The sequence below is a fragment of the Lactuca serriola genome, chromosome 8 (assembly GCF_051521515.1).
Source record: "Lactuca serriola cultivar US96UC23 chromosome 8, Lser_US96UC23_V15, whole genome shotgun sequence".
In the NCBI taxonomy this organism is placed as follows: domain Eukaryota; kingdom Viridiplantae; phylum Streptophyta; class Magnoliopsida; order Asterales; family Asteraceae; genus Lactuca; species Lactuca serriola.
The window spans coordinates 21,630,977-21,656,010 of NC_136415.1; the positions used below are offsets into that span (position 1 = coordinate 21,630,977).

The following is a 25,034-nucleotide window of genomic DNA, read 5'->3' on the forward strand; positions in this document are numbered from 1 at the left end:
CCCGGGTTATAATAAATGTTTCCTCCGCGAAAGTTGATGATTGAGAAAAACTCCCAACACAACTCCTTGAACACCGATTCTTGCATACGGAATAACAGGCTCTATCTATCACAAGTTATGGATACCCCATCGTGCATAAATGCTTTGAAAAGAAACGGGGCGAACTCCTCCTCATATCGGACTCTCCCCAGCCATTCCCAATCTATTGCATTTGGTACATAAATTTCTTTCTTTTTAACTTCAACCAACTTCTTATTCCATCATTTCATCGTGGATTCCAAATCAATTCTTGGAAAGTTTAACCAAGGATGATCCCCTTGGTTACCCCTAGATCTCTGTCCACCTCTTGAAAACATTTTCTGCAAAATCACACAATCCATACAAATACAGAAGAACATTAAACCCAAAAATGAGGACTGCCTTCAGGGACCGACTCGGCGAGTCCATGAACAGACTCGGCGAGTCATATTAACTGCTCGAGTCACATGTCTGATTTCTACCAACTCATCTAACAAAACTCAAAATTGCTTGTAACGCATGTGTTTCTGGGCTTGTAATTAATGTTGATTTAATAGTCTAGGTTAACCTTTGTAACCTTTTTTGACATAATAGAAGTGTATTATTTGAGTATTATGTGTTTTATGCTTAACTGTGTGACTTAATTGAATTAAGTATGAAAATAATCGTCAAAATGAAATGTTAGATAAAGCCGATATCTATGGATAATGTAGTAGTAGTTAAAATGAGGTTTCTTAATATATAAAGAATGCCGAAATCCGAGTTATAACGAAGAAGTTATGATCTGTCGAAGTTTCGCGACAGAACCGACACGACACAGAATGATGTAAAAAGTGAATTTACTTTAGAGCGATATTTAGCCTTAGTGATCTAAACTAAAGTCGTAAAGTTCGTTAAATCGAGAGCGTGCATAAAGAGAATGCCCAAATCTGACTTCGTATGAGGAAGTTCTAATTTTTCTAAGTTTCAGCTTAGCAGTATGCAGCCTGAAGTTCGAATATGAGATCGTGTGATTACTAGCCAAAGCAATCTAAACGAGAATCGAAGATCTCGTCATTAGTAGTGCAACGATAAAAATACAGACGAAAACAGACGTCAGATGAAGAAGTTATGAATTTATAACGGAGTTTTCTTGTCCCGGCCTACTAAAAATAAATAATAAAAATATAGTCAAAATTAGCCGATGGTGTCTAAACGAAAGTTGTAGAACGTAGTCTCGCCTACACGTGGATATAAAGAACGTAGAAAACGGAGTTCTTATGAGGAAGGTATGAATTTTTGAAGTTTTATAAATAATTAAAATATAGATGCTTAATCTTTAATTCGGATGTATATCCGAAGGAGTCACTGATCTGATCCACACTACGCCCCGTGTAGCTAAGCATTACGCCTAACATAATGCGAGGGTTCAGCCCTATAAATACCTTGCGAGGGCAGCGTACCTTCTTGCTCATTTTCTCTTCTCTCTCTCTCTCTCTCCTGTTTTACCTCGTTTTTCGTGCAAGAAATATCCCAAAGCCCCGGTATTAATCCCGAGCCCCGAATCAAGTCCCGAAGCCCTGAAGATCCCGAGAAGTGCAATTCCCGAACTGAAGCTCTACCCGCAAGAAGCCAATTTTTGTGAAGATCTTCCAGATCTACCGAAGAATACTACTTCTACAAGCCATAGTGTTGTCTGATCATCTTCTGATCAAGTGAGTGTGTAGTTACTTTCTTCTAACGCATAATTATGAAGTATTTTATATGAAATACGTGTTATGTGTATATTTTGTTGTTATATGTGTGAATGTATATTCACTTTCTTCTATCTCATAGATATGATTTATTCTCTATGAAACACGTGTTATGTGTATGTGTCTCATCTGTTGTTTGGAATATGTATTGAACGAGAATGCTATACATGTTTTAAACTATGTATAAAAAATATATATTTTTATCTACTAATATATTGGGTAGAACATAGGTAGATAGTTGATGTGTGATAAACAGATGAGAGGCCTCGATGTTGTTGTTGTTGATCTAATTATTCGGCGGAGTTTGGATAACGACCACAGACTCTTTCTAGACAGTCATGTGGAACGCTAGCAGGCTCATAATCTGTAGGTGTTGTGAACGATGTGTTCATCGGTGTACTCTATCGCCCTCGTGGTTGCCTTAGGACTTTTATTGCTGAGGAAACCCCTCGCGGTAAAGTCCATCCCGATGAAATTCCTAGATTAGGTCCCTTATAATAGATGTTGTTTTAGGGACGTAAAGTGAGGATAACGAGAATGGGTAATCGGGCTATTGTTGGTCAGTGATATTAAATATAATTATTTATTGTGGGTTGAAAACCCTATATGTTCACCAGGCTCCCAAGCCTAACCCACTCAGTTTTGTTGTATTACAGGTAGTGGCGCGAGAGCATAAGTTGGATGACTTATCAAGATCTTTTGAAATTAGACCAGTTGTTATATGTAACTGTTGTATGGTCTATCTTTTGTTGTTTATGCTTTTGGTCTGTTTATCGGAACATAACATCCCGAATATTGTTATATAATGAAAATGCATCTCTTGATGAAATGCTTTGATAAACTTTATTTTATCATATTTTGTTTTGGGAACAAATTCCGCAACTCTTTTAAATCAATGGATACTCTGAAACTATTTAAAAGCATAAATGATACCATTCTTTTTTGGCCATGATTTTGGAGATGTCACAGTTGGTATCAGAGCATTAGTTTAAGCGAACTAGGAATTTGTAGGATTTCTAGACTTAAACTTAGAATGCTAAGTGGAGATTGTGAGATGTGTGTCTGTTATATTATAGACACAAGCACTAGTATAGTTTAGGAAGCTGCCTAAAATGCTTTTATGTGCTAAATGTTATATGTTGCTATTTATGATATTAGTTGTTCAGGTCTATGGTTTGATGCCAACCAGATCTGGAGACCTTATGTGTTTAGGATTCTAAGCGTATGATTACGGTATTAGAACTAGCATGTAAACGTTTCGGAGTGATAAGAATTATTTAATTATATCATGGATGAGGATCTAATTTCACCTTATTCGGTGTGTAGATCAGAAATGGTAAGAACCAGAAGTGGCTTTGGAAACGCAGATGAAAACAAGAATCAACTGCTTGTGATTGAGCAAGCACCTGTTGCACCAGAACCAATCACCATGGCTGGAGTGCAATCCATGATTCAGGCTATGTTAGCCGAACAAAGGGAAGAAATGAGACAGATGTTGCATGAAAATAGGGACGAACCTATCATACCCATTGAGCAACCCGAGCTGATTCCCGAGCAATCGGAGGAAGGGAACAATAGTTGCATTGTGAGTCAAGTTGGGACTCAAGGAGAACGAAGGAATGACCCGGAAAGGGGAAACAACAAGGATGGGCGAATGTATAAGAATTTCTTGGGGGCCAAGCCGCCAAGTCTTTCTGGAAGCCCAAATCTTGTTGAGATTATGAATTGGATCTCCGAAATGGAGATGGTATTTGAAAGTTGCGACTGTAGCAACAAACAGAAGAATGTCTTTGCAATTAGACAACTGAAGACCGGAGTCTTGAGCTGGTAGAAGTTGTTGGCAGATACTATGCCATGAAGAGAAGCCCTGAAAATGTCATGGGAGGAGTTCTTGGAACAATTAAGGGTGCAGTATTGTTCAGAGATAGATGTGATCGATCTGAACAATGAGTTCCAAAACTTAAAGAATGGGAGAATGAGAATAGACGACTATGCTACTCCATTCACTGAGAAAATCAAGTTATTTCCGTACCTAGTGCCAACGGAACTCTCCAATATTGAGAGGTTCGCTAATGGACTGTCTGCCGACTTTGGCCCGACAGTCAAGATGACAAGCACTCTGAAAACAGTTGTTCGAGCAACTAAGAATGTGGAGGCCCAATAGAAGGAAAAGGATCTGGAAAGGATAGAGGTTTGTGAAAAGATGAAGTTCGCTGGACCTTCGGGGTCCAACAAGAAAAACAAGTTCTCTTGAACTCTGGTTCGACAGGAGGACGAGGCGAAGTGAAATGGTGCGACAAATGTAAGAAGAAGCATCATGGAAAATGTGAGGTAGTGACCACATGTTTTAAATGTAGAAAGCCAAAGCACTATGCCAATGAATGCACTCTCACCAAGAAAGTTTTCTATGGTTGTGGTGAGGAGGGACACATGTCTAAGGACTGCCTGAAAAAGGAGGCAACAAGACCCAACATTCCGCCAAAGGCGAAGGCAAAAGCCTTCCAGATGACACTGGAAGCTGCTAAAGATGAAGCTGATGTCGCTTCAGGTACCTTTCTCGTAAACAAATTGTTTGCCCAAATTTTATTTGATTCTGGAGCCAACTACTCCTTTATTTCGCATGAATTTGATAGAAAACTAGCTTTGCCTGTCGATAGAATAGATAATGTTTTGTTAGTCAAAGTTGCCAATGGCAAGTTTATACCTGTTAGCCATCGTATGAAAAACATCTTAATTGACTTGAATGAGAATAAGTTTCACGAGGAATTATTGCCTATTGAGATAAACGGTTTCGACATCGTGTTGGGGATGGATTGGCTTAGCGCCAATGATTCCGAGATTTTATGCAAGAAGAAGATAGTAAAAGTAAACCCGCCAGGGAAAGAGTCATTTGTGGTGTATGGGGACAATCGCAGAGTAAATTCTGGAATCATTTCGCTAATGAAAGCCAGAAAGTGTTTGTCCAAAGGATGTACATCATATTTGGCATTCGTGATCGATGCTAAGAAGGAGAAAAAGGAGATGCAGAGCATTTCTGTCGTGTGTGATTATCCGGAAGTTTTTCCCGAAGATCTTCCCGGATTACCGCCTGATAGACAAGTGGAGTTTAGAATCGACTTGTTACCAGGGACGACGCCTATAGCAAAAGCACCTTATCAATTAGCACCAACGGAGATGAAGGAGATGATGATGCAACTTCAGGAGTTATTGGAGAAAGGTTTCATTAGAGCTAGTTCATCACCCGGGAGAGCTCCGGTGTTATTCGTGAAGAAGAAAGATGGAATTATGAGAATGTGCATCGATTACAGAGAGTTGAACAAGGCAACAATAAAGAATAGATATCCGTTGCCGAGGATTGATGAACTGTTCGATCAACTACAAGGTTCAAGTTATTTTTCAAAGATCGACCTAAGGTCAGGATATCATCAGCTGAAAGTAAGAGAGCAGGATATAGAGAAGACTGCATTCAGAACATGATATGGACACTATGAGTTTTTGGTTATGTCGTTTGGACTAACCAATGCTCCAGAAGCATTCATTGATTTAATGAACAGAGTTTGTAATCCGTTCCTTGATAAATATGTGATAATGTTCATAGATGACATTCTGATTTACTCGAAAAGCCAAGATGAGCATGGCAAACAGTCAGACACTTGCGAGAAGTGTTAGAAGTCTTGAAGAAGGAGAAGATGTATGCTAAGTTCTCCAAATGTGATTTTTGGATTCGAGAAGTCCAATTCTTGGGTCACGTGGTCAACCAAGAAGGGATAATGGTTGATCCAGCAAAGATTGAAGCTGTATTGAAGTAGGAGCAACCGAAGAGTCCCACGGAGAGGATGAGTTTTGAGCATTCTGACACTCCTATGGTGTACATGCAACCTTAGAAACCTTGGATCTATGTTTGATTAAGATACATGCAAATAATTATTTTTCCAATGTTCTTATCCTATCTAGCATGGCATGGGGAACTTGAATCAAATAAAGCTAGTAGATTTACTTACCTTATAGTTGTAGTTGATTGCTTGGAGTTTTAGAGCCTAGCACCAATAGTGTGGATGCCTCAAATGGAAATCACAAATCACCACAAACTTTGGAACCTTGAGAGAATAGTCACAACCTTCTTGAAATCGGACCTCTTAGTTTACTCACCACAACTAGTGTGATTTCAAGAACCAAGGCCTCCTTTATATAGTGTGGTGGATTAGGGTTACATCCATGTAAACCCTAATACCCATGTCTTTTCATTTCCATGAGATCCATGGGTTAAAGCTCCATGGAGTATCCATGGACTTTCCATGCAAGCCTAGCCCATTCCAAATAAGCAATAGCCCACACTATATAAATACATGAGCCCATATTTAATTAGTCATACTTTCGATCTCTAAATTAATTATAGATTAATTATAGATCAATACTAATTAAATAATATGATTTTATATTAATATATTAGAACTTATAATATATTAATAAATCATAACTTATGCTATTCTCAAAAGATTATCCATAAATTGTTCGGGTGAAGTGCAACCCAAATGGACCATGTCGGGTCGGGTCAAGTACATACCAAATATAGTTATGGACTTAAATACTATATCCAACAGGAGATTTGAAGCTTTTTAGGATTAGCCAGATATTACCGAAGGTTTATCCTAGGCTTTTCTTCGATTTCTACTCCATTAACAACTTTAACTAACAAAGGAGCTACTTATGCTTGGAGTGATAAACACAAAGAAGCATTCGAGTTGTTAAAGAAGAAGCTATGTGAGGCACCGATTTTATCTCTACCCAATGGAGTTCAAGACTTCGTTGTGTATAGCGATGCATCTAGGGTTGGATTGGGTTGTGTTTTGACCCAAAGAGATAAGGTGCTCACGTATGCATCTCGACAGCTGAAAGAGCATGAAAGGAACTACCCCACTCATGATTTGGAGTTAGCAGCGGTAGTTTTCGCTCTAAAAATATGGAGGCATTACCTCTATGGCACGAAGTGCAAACTTTTCACTGATCATAAGAGTCTCCAATATCTCTTTAGTCAGAAGGAATTGAATATGAGGCAACGACGCTGGCTACAGTTACTCAAGGACTACGACTGTGAGATACTTTACCACCCCGGTAAAGCAAATGTTGTTGCTGATGCTCTCAGTCGGAAAGTCAATCTTGAAAGAAAAAGGCCAAGAACGTTGAGAATAGAAGTTGTCTCGACCATTGTGGAAAGTATAAAGAAAGCTCAATAGGAAGCTTCTGAAAATAATGACCGAAAGGAGGAACGTTTGGGAAAAACGTTGGTGTTTGGTACAAACGGTCATGGACTGAACGTATTCCAAGGTCGTATTTGGGTAACTAAGTCAGGAGGGATAAGAGATCTTCTGATGGAAGAAGCTCACAAAACCATGTACTCAATTCATCCCAGCAGCACTAAAATGTACAGGGACCTAAAACCCTATTACTGGTGGCCAACAATGAAGCTTGATATTGCAAAGTACATGGCAGAGTGTGTGACCTGTGCAAGAGTCAATGCACAACATTAGAAATCATACAGTAGTTTAGAGCCGTTACCTGTGCCTATGGGTAAATGGGAAGACATTGCTATGGATTTTGTCACTAAACTGCCTAGAACAAAGAATGGTCACGACATGATTTGGGTGGTCGTTGATCGCTTCACTAACCGTGTGCACTTCATAGTAGCCAATGACAAATGCTCTATGGATAAGCTTGTGAATTCTTACGTGAAGGAAAGTGTGAGGCTTCACGGTGTTCCGTTAATGATTATGTCAGATCGTGACAGTCATTTCACCTCGCGATTTTGGAGAAGTCTACAAGAGGAAATGGGTACCAAGTTGAGTTTAAGTACATCTTACCATCTGCAGACTGATGGTCAGAGCGAAAGAACGATACAAACACTTGAAGATATGTTGAGAGCATGTACTCTAGAATTCCTAGGTAATTGGGATGAACATTTACCTTTGGTAGAATTTTCCTACGATAATAGTTTCCACTCAAGCATAAAGATGACACCTTATCAAGCTTTGTACGGACAGAAGTGCCGTACGCCATCTTGTTGGCATGAGGCTGGGGAAAAGCAGTTTATGGGACCGGAGATGGTTCATTAAACCGCTAAAAAGCTGAAAATAATTAGAGAGAGAATGTTAGCAGCTCAGAATCGTCAAAAGAGCTATGCTGACAAAAACGGAAGACCGATGACCTTTGAAGTTGGAGATTCGGTTTTGCTTAAAATCTCGCCGTGGAAGGGACTTATAAGATTTGGTAAAAGGATAAAGTTGAGTCCAAGGTTTATTGGACCGTTTAAAGTTCTTCAGAGGATTGGGAACCAAGCTTACAAGCTAGAACTACCAGAAGAACTGAATGGTATTCATAACACTTTCATGTTGTTATTTGAGGAAGTTCACGGGAGAAGTTCCCGATATAATTCTGATTTCTGAGTTGAGATTGGATGAAAACGAGAGGTTGATTGAAGAACTCGAGGCAATCGTTGACCGCAAGACTAAGAAATTATGACGCAAGATGGTTGAATTAGTACTTGTCCGATGGAAACACACGAATGGGCCGAATCTCACCTGGGAGACGGAGAGTGACATGATGGGTCGCTATCCACATTTGTTTGTTGGTGTGTGATTCTGGGGACGGAATCATCCTAAGGTGGAGAGAATTGTAACGCCTGTGTTTCTGGGCTTGTCATTAATGTTGATGTAATAGTCTAGGTTAACCTTTGTAACCCGTTTTGACATAATAGAAGTGTATTATTTGAGTATTATGTGTTTTGTGCTTAACTATGTGACTTAATTGAATTAAGCATGAAAATAATCGTCAAAATGAAATGTTAGATAAAGCTGATATCTATGGATAATGCTGTAGTAGTTGAAACGAGGTTTCCGAATATAAAAAGAATGCCGAAATCCGAGTTATAACGAAGAAGTTATGATCTGTCGAAGTTTCGCGACAGAACCGACACGACACAGAATGATGTAAAAAGTGAATTTACTTTAGAGCGATATTTAGCCTTAGTGATCTAAACTAAAGTCGTAGAGTTCGTTAAATCGAGAGCGTGCATAAAGAGAATGCCCAAATCTGACTTTGTATGAGGAAGTTATGATTTTTCTAAGTTTCAGCTTAGCAGTATGCAGCCTGAAGTTCGAATATGAGATCGTGTGATTTCTAGCCGAAGCAATCTAAACGAGAATCGAAGATCTCGTCATTAGTAGTTTAACGATAAAAATACAGATGAAAACAGACGTCAGATGAAGAAGTTATGAATTTATAACAGAGTTTTCTTGTCTCGGCCTACTAAAAATAAATAATAAAAATATAGTCAAAATTAGTCGATGGAGTATAAACGAAAGTTGTAAAACGTAGTCTCACCTACACGTGGATATAAAGAACGTCGAAAATGGAGTTCGTATGAGGAAGATATGAATTTTTGAAGTTTTATAAATAATTAATATATATATATATATATATATATATATATATATATATATATATATATATATATATATATATATATATATATATATAATCTTTAATTCGGATGTATATCCAAAGGAGTCACCGATCTGATCCACACTACGCCCCGCGTAGCTAAGCATTACACCCAACATAATGCGAGGGTTCAGCCCTATAAATACCTTGCGAGGGCAGCCGACCTTCTTGCTCATTTTCTCTTCTCTCTCTCTCTTTCTCTTTCTCTCTCTCTCTTTCTCTCTCTCTCTCTCTCTTTCTCTTTCTCCCGTTTTACCTCGTTTTTCGTGCAAAAAATATCCCGAAGCCATGGTATTAATCCCGAGCCCCGAAGCCCCAAGGATCCCAAGAAGTGCAATTCCCGAGCCGAAGCTCTGCCCGCGAGAAGCCAATTTTTGTGAAGATCTTCCAGATCTACCGAAGAATACTACTTCTACAAGCCGTTGTGCTTCCCGATCATCTTCTGATCAAGTGAGTGTGTAGTTACTTTCTTCTAACTTATAATTATGAAGTATTTTATATGAAATACGTGTTATGTATATATTTTGTTGTTATATGTGTGAATGTATATTCACTTACTTCTATCTCATAGATATGATTTATTCTCTATGAAATACATGTTATGTGTATGTGTCTCATCTGTTGTTTGGAATATGTATTGAATGAGAATGCTATACAGGTTTTAAACTATGTATAAAAATATATATTTTTATCTACTAATATGTTGGGTAGAAGATGTGTACATAGGTGATGTGTGATAAACAGATGAGAGGTCTCGATGTTGTTGTTGTTGATCTAGTTATTCAGCGGAGTATGGATAACGACCACAGACTCTTTCTAGACAGTCCTGTGGAACGCTAGCAGGCTCATAACCTGTAGGTGTTGTGAACGATGTGTTCACCGGTGTACTCTATCGCCCTCATGGTTGCCTTAGGACTTTTATTGCTGAGGAAACCCCTCGCGGTAAAGTCCATCCCGATGAAATTCCTAGATTAGGTCCCTTATAATAGATGTTGTTTTAGGGACGTAAAGTGAGGATAACGGGAATGGGTACTCGGGTTATTGTTGGTTGGTGATATTAAATATAATTATTTATTCTGGTTTTAAAACCCTATATGCTCACTAGGCTCCCAAGCCTAACCCACTCAGTTTTGTTGTATTACAGGTAGTGGCGCGAGAGCATAAGTTGGTTGACTTATCAAGATCTTTTGATATTAGACCAGTTGTTATATGTAACTGTTGTATGGTCCATCTTTTGTTGTTTATGCTTTTGGTCTGTTTATCGGAACATGACATCCTGAATATTGTTATATAATGAAAATGCATCTCTTGATGAAATGCTTTGATTAACTTTATTTTATCATATTTTGTTTTGGGAACAAATTATGCAACTCTTTTAAATCAATGAATTTACTCTGAAACTATTTTAAAAGCATAAATGAAACCGGTCTTTTATGGACGTGATTTTGGGGATGTCACATTGCTTCCAGGGGTTTGTCTAGGAATGTATATTAAGTATTGATTCATAATAAATTTCACCTATATCATTCTAATTAGACAAAATTTTGAAACCCTAGAAACCTAATCAAGTCAAAACCGAGTTCGCAACAATATGGGACCATTTTTCTACAAAAATTAGAGCTTTAATAAGATTATAAACAAAAGATGTTACCTTGTGGAGAGAAAGTAGAAGAAATCAAAGAAAAATGAAGATGGTTGCTTGAGAGAATCTTGGCACGTCGAGTGGGTGACGACTGATATGAATGAATGTGTTTTCTCAATTAGGGTAAAAACCCTAATTTTACAGCAACATAATTTTTTTTGGTAAATTAAATCGACTCGTCGAGTCAGTATACGGACTCGCCGAGTTAGGTCGTGGTTAAAACTTCCCTGATTCGTGTGAACTCGCTGAGTCACGGATGAACTCGTCGAGTCATAAAATAAATCATTATTTCTAAAAAAAATACCATACCCCACACTCAGACCTTGCTTGTCCTAAAGCAATCATCTATAGATGAATATGAAGAACTGAGTAGAAAAATCCTAAGAAAACCACGCAAAACAAAAACGAAAAATAAAAACGAAAAAGAAAAGAAAAGCAAACTCTATCGACGGGTTGCCTCCCGTTTAGCACTTCTTTTTTAGGAGTCTTTAGTTGGACTCCATCCCGCTTTACGTTGTTGCTACCTCCTCTATTAGGATCTCCTTTTTTTAGTTTCTGCACTTTATATTTTTTCTTGTAATATTGAATTCTTCTCTTATATTCCATTTTCAATTCTTCCATTCTCTTTCTTGCAGCAATTTCTTCAGCTTTACGCTTTATCCCTTTATCATGCTTCTTCTTTTTCACTTCTTCCTTTTCACGCCCCATCGTTTCCCTTCCTTCTTTATCTTCCTCGATTTCCTTTTCGGTCATTAAGTCATCATCACTTGAAGGCACAAATTTTTCCTCACTTTCATCACATATTAAAGAATCCGGTGTTTTGAAAGTTAAAACTTCAAACATAGTAGAGACAAGGGCACGAGGTTTGGTTCTTTTGCTTTTGGTTGACATCGCTATATATGATTCAATGAAAGAGTTATGGTTATCATTATTCCAAGTTTTAGTATCCCCTTTATCTTCTAAACTTTCTTTATCCTCTTCTTGGGCAGCCTCATCATTTAGCATAATTGTTTCAAGACAAGCCAAATGTGCATTCTCAAAGTTAACGAAATCTTTAACAGCTTTGCTTTCCTCAAGAAGATTCTCCACGTAATCAGGAAAAACGTGCACATCTGGTTCATAAAGGGTACTGATGGGTTGCATACTAAAATCTTCAACAAATTGGGGTTTTTTGTATGTACTCGTCAAGTCAGAAGCTACGACTCGGCGAGTCAGTGAGCTTCCAATACTTTTAAGGCTTTCTTGATAATCAGTTTCCTCGATCAGCCTCTCTATCTCCTCCAGATCTCCTTTGGCATCAGAATTTTCTTCCAAAGATAATAAGAATCGACTTGGATTGATTTCATGCAAGCATGCGAGCTCTTTTTATAACAATTCATCCTCCAAATCTATTGAGGAAACTTTATGTGCTTATCCTTTTCCTCAACTTTAAAAATCACCAAATCATCCCCCACCCTTAATGTTAGCGTAGATTCATGCATATCTACCATGGCACAAACGGTATTCAAGAATGGTCGCCCAAGAATGATTGGTACTTTAAGGTCCTCCTCCATGTCTAATATTATGAAGTCAACAGGAAATACTAGTTTATCAACTTTGATAAGGAGATCTTCACACACTCTCATTGGATGTATTATCGTTTTGTCGGCCAAATGGATTTTCATATGAATAGGCTTTAGGACCGTAAGGTTTAACTTTTGGAAGCAGGAATATGGCATCATATTAATACTTGCCCCTGAATCAGTCAATGCTCGTGTGGTCATTATGTTCCCAAATTGACAAGGTACGGTGATGCTTCCCGGATCGCCCCTCTTTTCTGGCAGTTCATTCAACACTATTTTAGTAACTTCTTCCATATTTCTTCTAGTTGTAAAGAGGTTTTTAAGCAAACTTGCATATTTTGGCGTTTGAAGTATCGTTTCAACAAACGGAATATTCACTTGAAGTGCCCTTATGTGCTCCATAAACCTCCTATATTCTTGAATCTGCTCATTAGGTATGGCTTGGCTCGGAAATGGCAAAGGGGCCCGGTAAGGTTTCAAAAGAAAGTTGCTTGTGTCATCAGGTCTTGGACTCGTCGAGTCCTTGTTGGCGACTCGGCGAGTCGAGTCGGGTTTACTCGATTCCCAGCTATTTACTTCTTCTGTTTGCACCTTGTTGGGATTCTTCTGGACGGGGTTCAGAGGAGTGAAAATTGTTTCAGAATTTGTTGTTATCGCCTTCACATGCGCCATTCTGGGATTCTGTTCGGTATTGCTAGAAAGTTCACTGGTTGCTCTTTGGTTGATTTTGTTGTGCAAGCTGGCCTAGATGTTTTTTAATGTTATGAATAGATGTTTGTTGAATCTTGAGCATATTTTGTTGATCCATCATCCTATATTGGTGCTCTCTAAGCATATTTCGTTGCTCTTTCATTTCAGCATCGGTATCGTTGTGCCTTTTCTCAGATGCGACTACAAATCTTGTGAACATATCCTCCAAATCAGATTTCTTCTCCAACACCGGTTCCTCTTTTTGATAAAAGCCCCTTTCTTTTTGCTTATACTTCTCCTCCTTTGCCTTTTTGTACTCATCATAAGGTAGCCATTCTTTCTTGGGTTTCCGCCAATTGTCATCATACCGATCACCACTTGAATAGCACACTTGCACCTTTCGGTTCCCGTTCTCGTCAATATCACAATCTTTAGTGAGGTGAGGTCCTCTACAGTCTTCACAACCCACCCTAATGGCATGGATGGATTGGTCCATCTTAGTCATTCTTCGATCCAAATTCTCTAACTTAGCCATCATTGCTGCCATGCTATCATTAACTGAGTTCACTACCCCTCAACTTAGTTCATTCCTTGGGTTATGATATTCTCTAGAGTGTTTAGATAATTCTCCAATTAGCTCTTTTATTACCAGGGGTGCTTTCTTTGTGAGAGGTCCTTGCGAATCAAGGAGCTGCCTAGTTGTTAGATTTACTCCATCATAGAAAATGGAGACTTCTTGTTGACTATTCAAATCATGATGTGGGCAGTTCCTTAGTAGGTCCTTGTATCTTTCCCATGCCTCATATAGTGACTCTCCAGCTTGTTGCTCAAAATTGGCTATGGCTTTCTTCAACTTGGCTATTTTTTAGGGAGGGCAAAATTGGTCTATAAATTCAGTTTTCATTTTGGCCCAAGTAGTGATGGATCCTGGAGGGAGTGATTTCAGCCAATCTTTCGCGGCTCCCTTGAATGTGACTGGTAGCATACGAAGCAAGACAGTATCGCGAGCCACATTAGGGACATTGAAGTAGTCGGCTATGTCATTGACCTCGTCTAGATGCTTGTATGCGTCTTCGTGATCCTTCCTGTAGAATGGGATTTCCTTAAGTTGAGCGAGTATGTGGCCTTTAAGTTCAAAGGTGGCAGTTGCGGGAATTGCGGATTGCACGAGTCCTGGGCCGGTATCATCACGTATCCTTTTCTTCCATTCTCTCATGGGGACTTCATCGATGTTCGCCATGGTGTTGTCGAGATCTCCTTCTAGGTTGCTTTCTTCTTCATATTCGGATTCGTACTCGATATCCTCCTTCTTCGGGTCTTCGTCCGCCACTGAAGAGATGTTGGATTCCCCCTCTTTCCTGCCCTTTTTCTTACTAATAACAGACTTGAGATTCTTTAACGGTGAATTCTTCGATGTTGCGGTTTCTCCTACGGTTTTGCCTTTGTTTTTCTTCAAAGTTGCTTCCGGGTCTTCAAGTGGTGGAATCAAATGTGTACCTCCTCCTCTGGTCATAAACGAACTGCAAACAAATTAGAAAACACACGCAAAAAGAACAAAAATAAACTAAAAACGAAACTGGAAATCAGCTATGGACTCGTCGAGTAGCTTCGACAGCACTTGGCGAGTTCAAGGGCAAAACTGAAAAAAAAAAATTAACTAAAATTCTAAAAATAGAAAACTATTAAAACTTAACCTAATAACTGAATTACTTAAGAAATAACTTTGTGCAAGATAAATCTCACACAAAGGATCGATAAAACTAGAAATTAGTGTTAATTTTTGAACCGTTCCCCGACAACGACGCCAAAAACTTGATGTGTGTTAAACGAACTAAGTTTTATCCTACTCTTTAATTATGAATTAGATACACAAAGGCAGTGGACCTATCAATTATGGTATAGTTAAATAAGTGGGGTGTCGAACTCATGGAACGGAAATTAAACTAATTACTAATACTATCTAAGAACAAGTAATAGAAAGTAGGATTTTCTCTAGTTTTGCAAGACTAGAAACTTAACTAAAACTTAACTAAGCAACTAACAACTAAGACAAGTAAAAATCAATGAAATTCAGTAATAGAAGAGACTTCTGTTTAGGTTTGAATCATTTGATCCTATGGTTGATTTTATGGTAAATGTGTTGGATTAACTTTTCATTGGCTACCGATTAAGGTGGTTAGGTTCACATTCGCTATTACTAATCCTTATAAAACATATTAATTCAAGCAATGGCAGTTGTCTAAATTAATGAATTCCCTAGTTTATTAATTCGGGTTAAGTAAGACTTGTAGTGGTTAGTTAAATTAATAATTCACTTAACCTCTTATTGATGGTTTATTACACAAGCTCACACATTAATTTACATATTTTCTAATTAATCCTAGTTTCACATTCACTATTCCTAGGCACATAACAATGTTGTCACATAAATCACATGAGGTAAGCAATTAAGAGATGTTCATACAACTTAATTACTTGTCAATTAACAAAAAATAGTTATGGTTAATGCATAAGGTTCTTTAACAAGCTTAACAAAACAATATCACCAAATTAAATTAATCCTAACCATAAAATCAATCCATATTCACAAAATCATCTACCCTAAACAGAAGATAAGGGTTTTAGTTCATAATTTCAGTAAAAACAAACTCAAAAACGAATTCAATTAGTTCAAACATGATTCAATCAAAAGATTAACTAGGAATGAACTAGAATTTGCCTTAATTCTCTTCAAAATCAAATGTAGGGTTGATTCTTCACTTCTCAGAGCTTCCACTGTGTTCTCAATCGCAGCTTAGCCTCCTAGGGTTCTCTAGCCTCTTTTAGTCTCAGTCTTAAAGTCCCTATTTATAGTTTTCTGGAAACATAGTTGACTCGTCGAGCCAAGGTACCGACTCGTCGAGTCCCTCATTAAAAATCTGTATACGGCAAGGACTTCTATAGCTTCACGAACCTTCGATCCAACTCTCCGATTCAAGTGTTGATTCGCTGGGTTCTTCTTGTTTCTTTATTTCAACTCCCGAACTTCTGATTGCATCTCTTGCTTCCTTTTGCTCCCAAGCACATCTTTTGGACTGAAAATATAATTTAAACACAATTAAGTACCTTTTGTCCATAAGTTGCAAATAATTAGCCAATAAATAATAAAAATCTATACTAAATATATAGCTAAATATGCACATATCAGCAGGTAGCCGGTTAACCGACTGTAATAGTTGTCAAATTCGAATTTCTATGTAAACTTAGTGTCTTGTGTTATGTACCCTAATAAGAATCCTTATTGATACATTGTCTTTTTTAATCCATTTAAGATAATCATTTTCGCTAAATTACCTTCAATAAATAATTCATTTATATGATCCATAATTCTCATACATTCCACTTACCATTTACCAAAAATGTGTTACAACTTAGATGGTGGAACTTGAATAACGACGACAAATTAGAAAGAGGACATAAGAGACAAGAGAGGGGAGAGATGAGAGATAAGAGAAGAGAGATGAGAGGATGGAGGGTAGAGAAGACTACCTACGGTAGAGGCGGCGATGGTAGGCGACATTATAGAGTGATGCCCAACGTGAAAAGATGAGATGTGAGCAACATAATCGAGATGATAGTGGCATGAAAGAATAAGGTGTGAAAAAAATAAGGTTTAAAAGATGTCTCACAACAATAAAAACTTTTTTTATATGGTGATTCATATCTTTTTATATATATGTCTTTATTCTAAAAACAAACATTTTTTCACAAATGTTTGCTCACCCACATACATAAATGGTTATATATTTTTCAAAAAAATAAACAACACAACCTAACAAAGTAACATAATAATCAAGATGGATAGAAACAACTCCGGCTGATCCTGTTACCCACTTTCCAAATTTTAATCAAAAGAGTAAATTACACGATTCATCCCTGGTCCAAATGCTAAATTGCGCCTTCAGTCTCTATTTTCAAAAATTAATTCGGATCATCCCTCATTTGGTTAAAAGTTGCACATTTCATTTCTCGTTAGTTTAAATTTACACACTTAATCCTTTGTGAGAAATAAAATGACTATAATACCCTTTGCAATTTTATTTTTCATTTATTTTTATCATTTCTACTTATTTTTAATTATTAAAAATATTTTAAATAAAATTATAGGTCCACCTTTTTGTTTCTCTCTCTCTCTCTCTCTCTCATTAAAGAACACTTATCCACCACCAAGATCACCGAAATCTAAGCCGCCACCGGAAAATCTACCCTCACCTCACTCTACTCCACTCCCTGGTTCAAAGCTCAAGACCACCACTCTCCTTCCATCGAGGCATCCGTTTCACCTCCTCCTTAAGATCATCTCCAACTCATCTCCATTTTTCCCCATAAATGGAGTAAAAAATGGAGTAAAGAGTGTTTCATCTCCAACCCTACTCCATTTTCTATCCATTTTTTACCCCAAAAAGTATATCCTAGAATATTCCATTTTTATAACTTATATATATTATCAAATACACCCCTCTACTAATTAAACTCTATATTTATGATTAATTAATATAAATTAGTATATAATATGATATTATAAATATTAAATATTGCATTTAAATTATAATTAGTAGATAAAATAAACTAGAAATGTAAAAAATAAAAATGAGAGAGACTAAAATTGACAACCAAACTTCACCTCCATTTTTGGAGATATGAATAGTATTCCCCCATATATGGGGGAATACTATTCATATCTCCAAAAATGGATGTGAAAATGGGGTAGGGTTGGAGAAGAATGGGGGAAGAAATGGAGTTTGGGGGTAGGTTGGAGATGCCCTAAGCCACATGTTTCCCGGAAAAGAACCACAAACCACCACCTCCTTCACCATCGCCACCCTCTTGTACAAGCACCAACCAAAAACTAATCGTGAACCTCCATTAACCACCTAACCAGCAACATCACCTCCAACAGCCTCCACCGGAAAACCCACCTGTGATCACTTCAAGCACCACCTATAGAATCTCGACCCATCACCATGACCACCAAAATACAACCTTCGTATGCCACCACCCTCTAAGGTGATGTTCCATACCTCACAGGTACATCTATAGCAGATGATGATACCATTTTCCAACCACTGTAACTATCTGATGTGATCATAATCTCTGGTGAGAGAGTTGTAGACAATTTTCGGATATGGAGGATCGTCGTCATCGCAGCCTCCGGTGGAACCACCAACGCCGCCTCATCACCACAGTCTCCGGTGGAACCACCAACTCTGCAATCACCATCACCATTGTCCCCTGTTCGATAATTTAGTACACCATAACCTGCAATTCATTGTCTCTCTTCACTTCACTGAGATAAATAAAGCCCAAATTAAGAGAGGGGGCTCTCTAATCTTGACCGTGAACTAAAATCGGGAAAGAGAGGGTATCTGCTTCGAAATGTAGAGTAATCATGGACATGGCTTCAACTCCCAAACGAGAAGCAAACTCGAAGAAGATGACCATAACTTTGTTCGCCATCAACTGAATAATCGTCGCCGTACCTCTCTGTACCTCAGATTCTCGTAATTCAAACGGAGATGCAGGTGGATCTAGGGTTTTGAACGGGGATGGAGGCGAATGGGAAAGAGGGAAACAAATGGGCTGAAGGAAATCAGGGAAGGGGTTAGGGTGTTCTTGGGTAGAGATATTTTTTTTCTTTTTTTTTAATCTAAAAATTATAAATTAATAAAAGAATATTTAAAAAAGAAATTATTAAGGACAAAATAGTCATCTTAGGTCTATAGGGACGACTGGAGTGAAAAAAAAGATAATACAGAGACGGTCCGAGTTAATTTTTGAAAATAAGGACTAAACCCGCAATTTAATATTTGGACCAGGGACGAATCGTGTAATTTATTCTAATCAAAAATTAGTCGGTGAACAAAAATAACTATGATTTTCTCGTAGATGATATTAGCAAAAAAAAAAAACTTGTCATGTGCAAAAATATTTGAAACGACAACATTTTAAGGATTTTGCAATTGTTACCTTTAAAATCTAATCCATATGCGAAAAACTGGTCCCAAAACCAAATTGATTTTTTTTCCTAGATGTCATTTGCAACAATTTAGGTTTCGCCTATGAAAACTAAAGTTTACCTGCAAGAATAAAAAATCATTTATTTTATTTTTTTTTAATTTTTATTTTATTGTGCTTGAAGTCTTCAGAAAATATTTTGCAGCAAAAGAAAAGTTAATATTATAGTTTTTACATGTGAAAATAAAAAAAATGGATTTATCACGTTTGTAAAATCCACATAAAAATGATGAGACAATATTTTGTGTGTTATTTTCGACATGAAAATGGTTTTTGAACATTATAAGAATAATAATAAAATAAAATGACTTTTTAATTTTCACATGTAAGAGTGATATGTGTGACATGACATTAAGGGGTGAGAGAAACACCACACTCTAGGTGAGGGTTAGTGCGATGAACCCATACAAGAAAACTACATTGTATCTTATTTCATTTTTTTAATTATTATTAAATCATATATATTAAAAATTTATAAAAAATTATATCAAAAGTCAAGGTTTTAATTCTCTATAAATAGAATATCATATGATATATTATTTATACATATTTAAAGTATAAAAAAATAAGGGGGTGAGAGACAATGAAAGATGATTATTTCATAACAGCAAAGAAATAAGAAAGATGAGAAGACATTGATATAACATGTAAAAAACTAGTACTTAAGTCCGTGTTTTGCTGCGGGTTCTTACGTGTGTTTTTCGTGTATATATAATTGTTTCCAAAAAATAGTAAAGGTTTAAAAGAAATGAACATTTGATGATTTATCAAAAGAGTTTAGAGATTATTTTTGTATGTCGGATGTTTCTAAATAATTTATAAAAATGTAGGGACCATGACTATATAAAGTAGTACATTGTGCATTTTAAATAGTGATTTTGTGAGTAGTTTTTTTTTGCCAACTACAAGTTGTTACGGGTCCAATCTGTTTTTTAATTGAATTTAATAATTTTATTGATAAAATACCGTTGAGTTGTTGGTAGAAAACTACATAAGGTCGGTAGCATTGTATATACCGATCTTACAACGTATATTTACAAAAACGTAGTTTTTTAGGATAAGAAATGAAAAAAAAAAAAAAAAAAAAAAAAAAAAGGTTAAATGGCCGCAAATGGCAAGTAAAAATAAAAAATGATATCTATTGTAAAAGCGTATAGAACATGTAGATTATACGCGTAAAAAGCAAAAAGACAAAGGAAAAATGTTATAAATGGTAATATTGTAATTATTGGTAGAAAAATATACAAGGTTGGTAACATTGTATATACTGATCTTACAACATGTATTTACAAAAACGTAGGTTTTTAGGAAGAAAAAAAAGGCTGCAAATGGCAAGTAAAAATAAAAGGGTATCTATTGTGAAGAAAGTATAAGAACACATGAATTATAAGGGTAAGAAGCAAAAAGAAAAAGAAAATACGTTGCAAATGTTAGGTTAATTAGATTGTAAGGGTAAAAAGTGAAACAAAAGAAAGAAAAAGGGATTGTAAGTTATTATGAATAGAAAGGGTCATTTCTGTAATTTATAATAATTTATAAGAAAACAAATAAAGTTTGTGTGTCCAAAAAAATCGCGTGTATGTGATTCTTCCCTATTATTAAGTTGTAAACAATGCATTATAGGAAGCAATTTTAGAGTGTTTTCATTTCACAAACTCAAGGTTGGTATTTGTATATATTTATAACGTGGTAGAGTGATTGACCATGCTTACCAGCCTAAGATTTTTACAAATAACATCTACCAAAAATCCTTAAAACAGTGTTCTTTTGGAGATTTTAATAGATGTCATATGTGAAAATCATGACAACTTTGTTAAATTTTCTAAACTTTAAAAAATTGGATAATAAAATTAGTCTTTCTCTAAAAGTATCATAATACGCTTATCAATAGAAATTATTTGTAACTTTTATATTTGGTTTAGTTTAAAATAAATAATGATAACTATAAAAATATAAAAAACTATATCTGAAAAATAAAAATTTTAAAATTATAATGGTTGATTTCGTATTTTGTAGAAGTTAGAACAAGAATATTGAAGTTATTCCAATATAACAATATGCATTGATTAGAATTTAAAAGTTCAAATAATAAATTCTAAAACAAATCAAATACAATAATTAGGATTCCGTCTTGCTCAAAAATTATTTTTAACAACTTTAGAAATATAATCTTATTGAATTTAAACGAAAGTCTAAAACATGCATGTGAATTCAGGTACTGAAAGTGATTAGGCTTTTCATGTATTTTCATGATTGGGCCTTTTGAAGTCACATGGATTTTATTCAGGTTTAGGAAATATAAATAAGAATACATAATAGTAATTATTTATTTGTATATTATAGATTTGTTTTAAAAAATAAAGTGGTATTTTTTTAATATATTGTTGCATATTATAGTCGGTGGCTGAAAACTGTAATTTTTTATACAAATTTTCAGAATAAATAGCTTTTAAAATACATAAAATTATATAAAAACTTTGTATAAAAACCAAAATATGAACATAACAATGAAAAATTAATTTTCTAAAGAATAATAATCACAAGAGCATATGACTTACTTTTATATCGATCCAAAATCACTTACCTTATAACCCATAATGAAAAGACTTGTATTACTAAACAAATCAAAGGAATATTATTATGAATTGATTTTTTATCAATCAATTAAATATATGTACATGTGAAATTAATGTTTGTTTAAAAGTAGATTATATATTTATATTTTTCGGTTAAAAAAAAACTAATGAGTTTTAACTGAATTTTAATAAATTTTAATTAATGTTAATAATTGAGTTTGAGTTGGGTGTTAATCAAATGTGAGTTTTAATTGACTCAATATCAATTTTATTTGATCCTAAATCAATAATATTATAACACATGTTGATAAAGTTAGGCTAGCCAATTTGATTAATAAGGTGTCTAACAAATTATTACTAACAAGAAGATCATTGGTTCTATCTCAAACATATAATAATTCCGGTTAAAAGAAAAAACAAAACTATGATAAAGGAACTTACTTACTAAAAATATTAAAAAGAATATTACTATTAGTTCGAGTTTTAACAAACAATTAAACCAATTGAATTTTAACCGAGTTTTAATCAATTTTAATTAAAGGTATTAATTGACTTTAGTTTTAATCCAATGTGAGTATTAATTGGATCATAGGAAACGTGATATGAATTATTTTATAAGGGTGTATTTTGCAAATAGAATTTGAAAAAACATTGAATAAAAAACTTCGTTTGACATTATAAGTTTTTATCGTTACTTTATACAAAACAATCTTAATATAAAAGTTATCTCATGTAGCGTTTAACAAAATGTCACCAGTTAGTTTTGTCAAACCCGCTATAAATAAATTTGTTAAAATATGAAAAAAAACATCATAAATGGTCCTTGTGGTTTCCCAAAATCTGAAGTTTAGTCGCCGTGGTTTGAAAACCTCATAGATGGTCCTTGTGTTTTCAAAACTTTTGAAGGACATTTTTGTCATTTCACTACCACATGGACTATTTATGATGTTTTCTTTTATTTTATAAAAAAAAATAATAATAATATGCAAAGGGGTTATACCCTCTTTCTTTCTCTCTCTCTCTCTCTCTCTCTCTCTCTCTCTCTCTCTCTCTCTCTCTCTCTTCCTTTCGTTCTTATATCACCAGCCACCACCACCATCGTGTTTCTCACTCTTTGTTGTTGATCGGAGCTAGCCAAACATTCTCACATGTGCTGTTGTTACTGCTTGCATCGCTCCATCGGGCCAGCTCCTATCACGACCCATATTTTCTTCTCTATTCTTGTACCTAGTTGTCGTTCGGTTTTATGAAGGGTTTCCCTCCAAATCTTGATCCCGATGTTTCTACGTCATTGGAAGGACAATTGGATAAAGCAAAATTAGGCTCAAAATCGGTTACTGTTTTCACCTCGAATCTTATCAAGCTAATAAAGTGTCTATATGTGTTAAGAAATTCAATCCAGATGAAAAATTGGCTAAACCTAGGGTTACCGGTTTGGAAAATAGCGATCTTCTGAAGAAATTGAGCTCTAATCCTCCGATTCAGTTACATTACAGGTATGCCCCCCCTCCCTCTTCACTATTTTTGATTCGATCAAAGCCACTCCTCCTATTTTCCTTTTCGTGTTTTCTGCAAATTTAATGGGTATGCCCTCCTCCCCTATCTACAACCAGGCTCCTTACCCCCTCTGATCATCTCGATGGTTGTCTGATCATCTAACGAATAATTTAAAAACCCACACGCACACACAAATCGATACCTGATGTTCTTGGTTAATTTTTTTATTCCTCTTCCATCCAAAATGAAGTTTTGTCTTAAAGTTTTGGTTTTGTTTGACTGTGTTTGATTCTTGGTTTGTCTGTTTACATGCATTAAAATCGATAGCTCCTCCTATAAATTTGATTCTAGTCTTGTTTAACTATTTTTCATTATCAGCTTGCTTCTTTAATTCTCGGCTCTGTTGGATTCTTGGGTTGTTTGACTATTGGCTTTGTTTGACTATGATTGAAATCAATTGATTCTTAGTTTGTTTGATTAATCATGCATATGGTTAAGGATTGTAAAGAACTCTTATCTCCTCTTATCTTATCTCAAACATCCGGAACTTTGTCAAATCAAACAGTTGGAGACGAATTGGGTTCAAGATCGTCGGTGCTAAAAGGTTGCTTTGGTTGGAGATGACAGTAAGGAAAAGGGGGGTCGTGTGTGATGTTTCTGGAATAGAGGGAGGAGACATGTGTGGTGTTTTGGGGATGGAGAAATCAATGGTCAGTAATGGAATGGTACTCACCGGAAGTACCTATGTCGCTTTTCTAGAATAGGGCACCTGAGAGAGAGAGAGAGAGTTTATATATTAAATACTTATATTTACTTTTTTCTTTTTAAAAAAATAATTGAAAATATCATAAATGGTCCCTGTGGTGGTGAAATGATGAAAATACCCTTCAGTTAACGGACAAACTTAACGGGGTTAGCAAAAAGGGCCAAACATCAAAAGTTTTGAAAACACAGGGACCATCTATGAGGTTTTTAAACCACAGGGACTAAACTTCAGATTTTGGGAAACCACATGGACCATTTATGATGTTTTTTCTTAAAATATTAGGAACTATTTGTAATACGTTATAACTTTTTAATTAAAATATTTTTAATCTAAATTAATATCTTTAATATCGTATCATCGAAAGAAATAATTTCTTTTATTCGAATATTTTTTAATATATAACATCTAAAAGCTCGTAGGGGAACACACCCTTATAAAAATATAATTGTATCAAAAGAATATATATATATATATATATATATATATATATATATATATATATATATATATATATATATATAGAGAGAGAGAGAGAGAGAGAGAGAGATAGAGAGAAAGAGAGAGTTAGGTTCAAATGTGGATTGACATCTATTGTGCGGACATGTGGAACAAATCCAATTTTATTTTATATTAATTTTGTTTTGATAGAATACCATTGAATTAAGTTAAATATGTAATGAAAATAATCAATTATATATCTTTTTATTCCGAAAAAATCATCACAGTTTGGATTAAGTTACCTAAATGACTGAAAAAAGTCATCAAAGTTTATTGGTCCTACAATTGAAAAACTATATCCAACGATATGTGAAAACCTTGATTGAATTATTTGTATGTTCTTTTTTATCTTTGTTCTACTAATTGAAACATTCCAAAAATTTTAACAAATTTAAACTTTTCAAAACAACTCATTTACTGATAAAAGTGTTTATAAAAACATTGTCTCCAAAAGATGATTTAAAATCAGAGTCTTTAAAGATCCAATCCATTGTAAAACCA

General features: G+C 35.5%; 1 non-coding gene across 1 annotated transcript; it reads left to right on the top strand.

Annotated features, from left to right (window-relative positions):
* The first annotated feature begins 13,891 nt into the window (after nucleotides 1-13,891).
* Nucleotides 13,892-13,998, top strand: LOC145071611 (small nucleolar RNA R71). Its single transcript, XR_013690617.1, has one exon. It is a non-coding gene; the product is annotated as a small nucleolar RNA R71 (small nucleolar RNA).
* The last annotated feature ends 11,036 nt before the right edge of the window (nucleotides 13,999-25,034 follow it).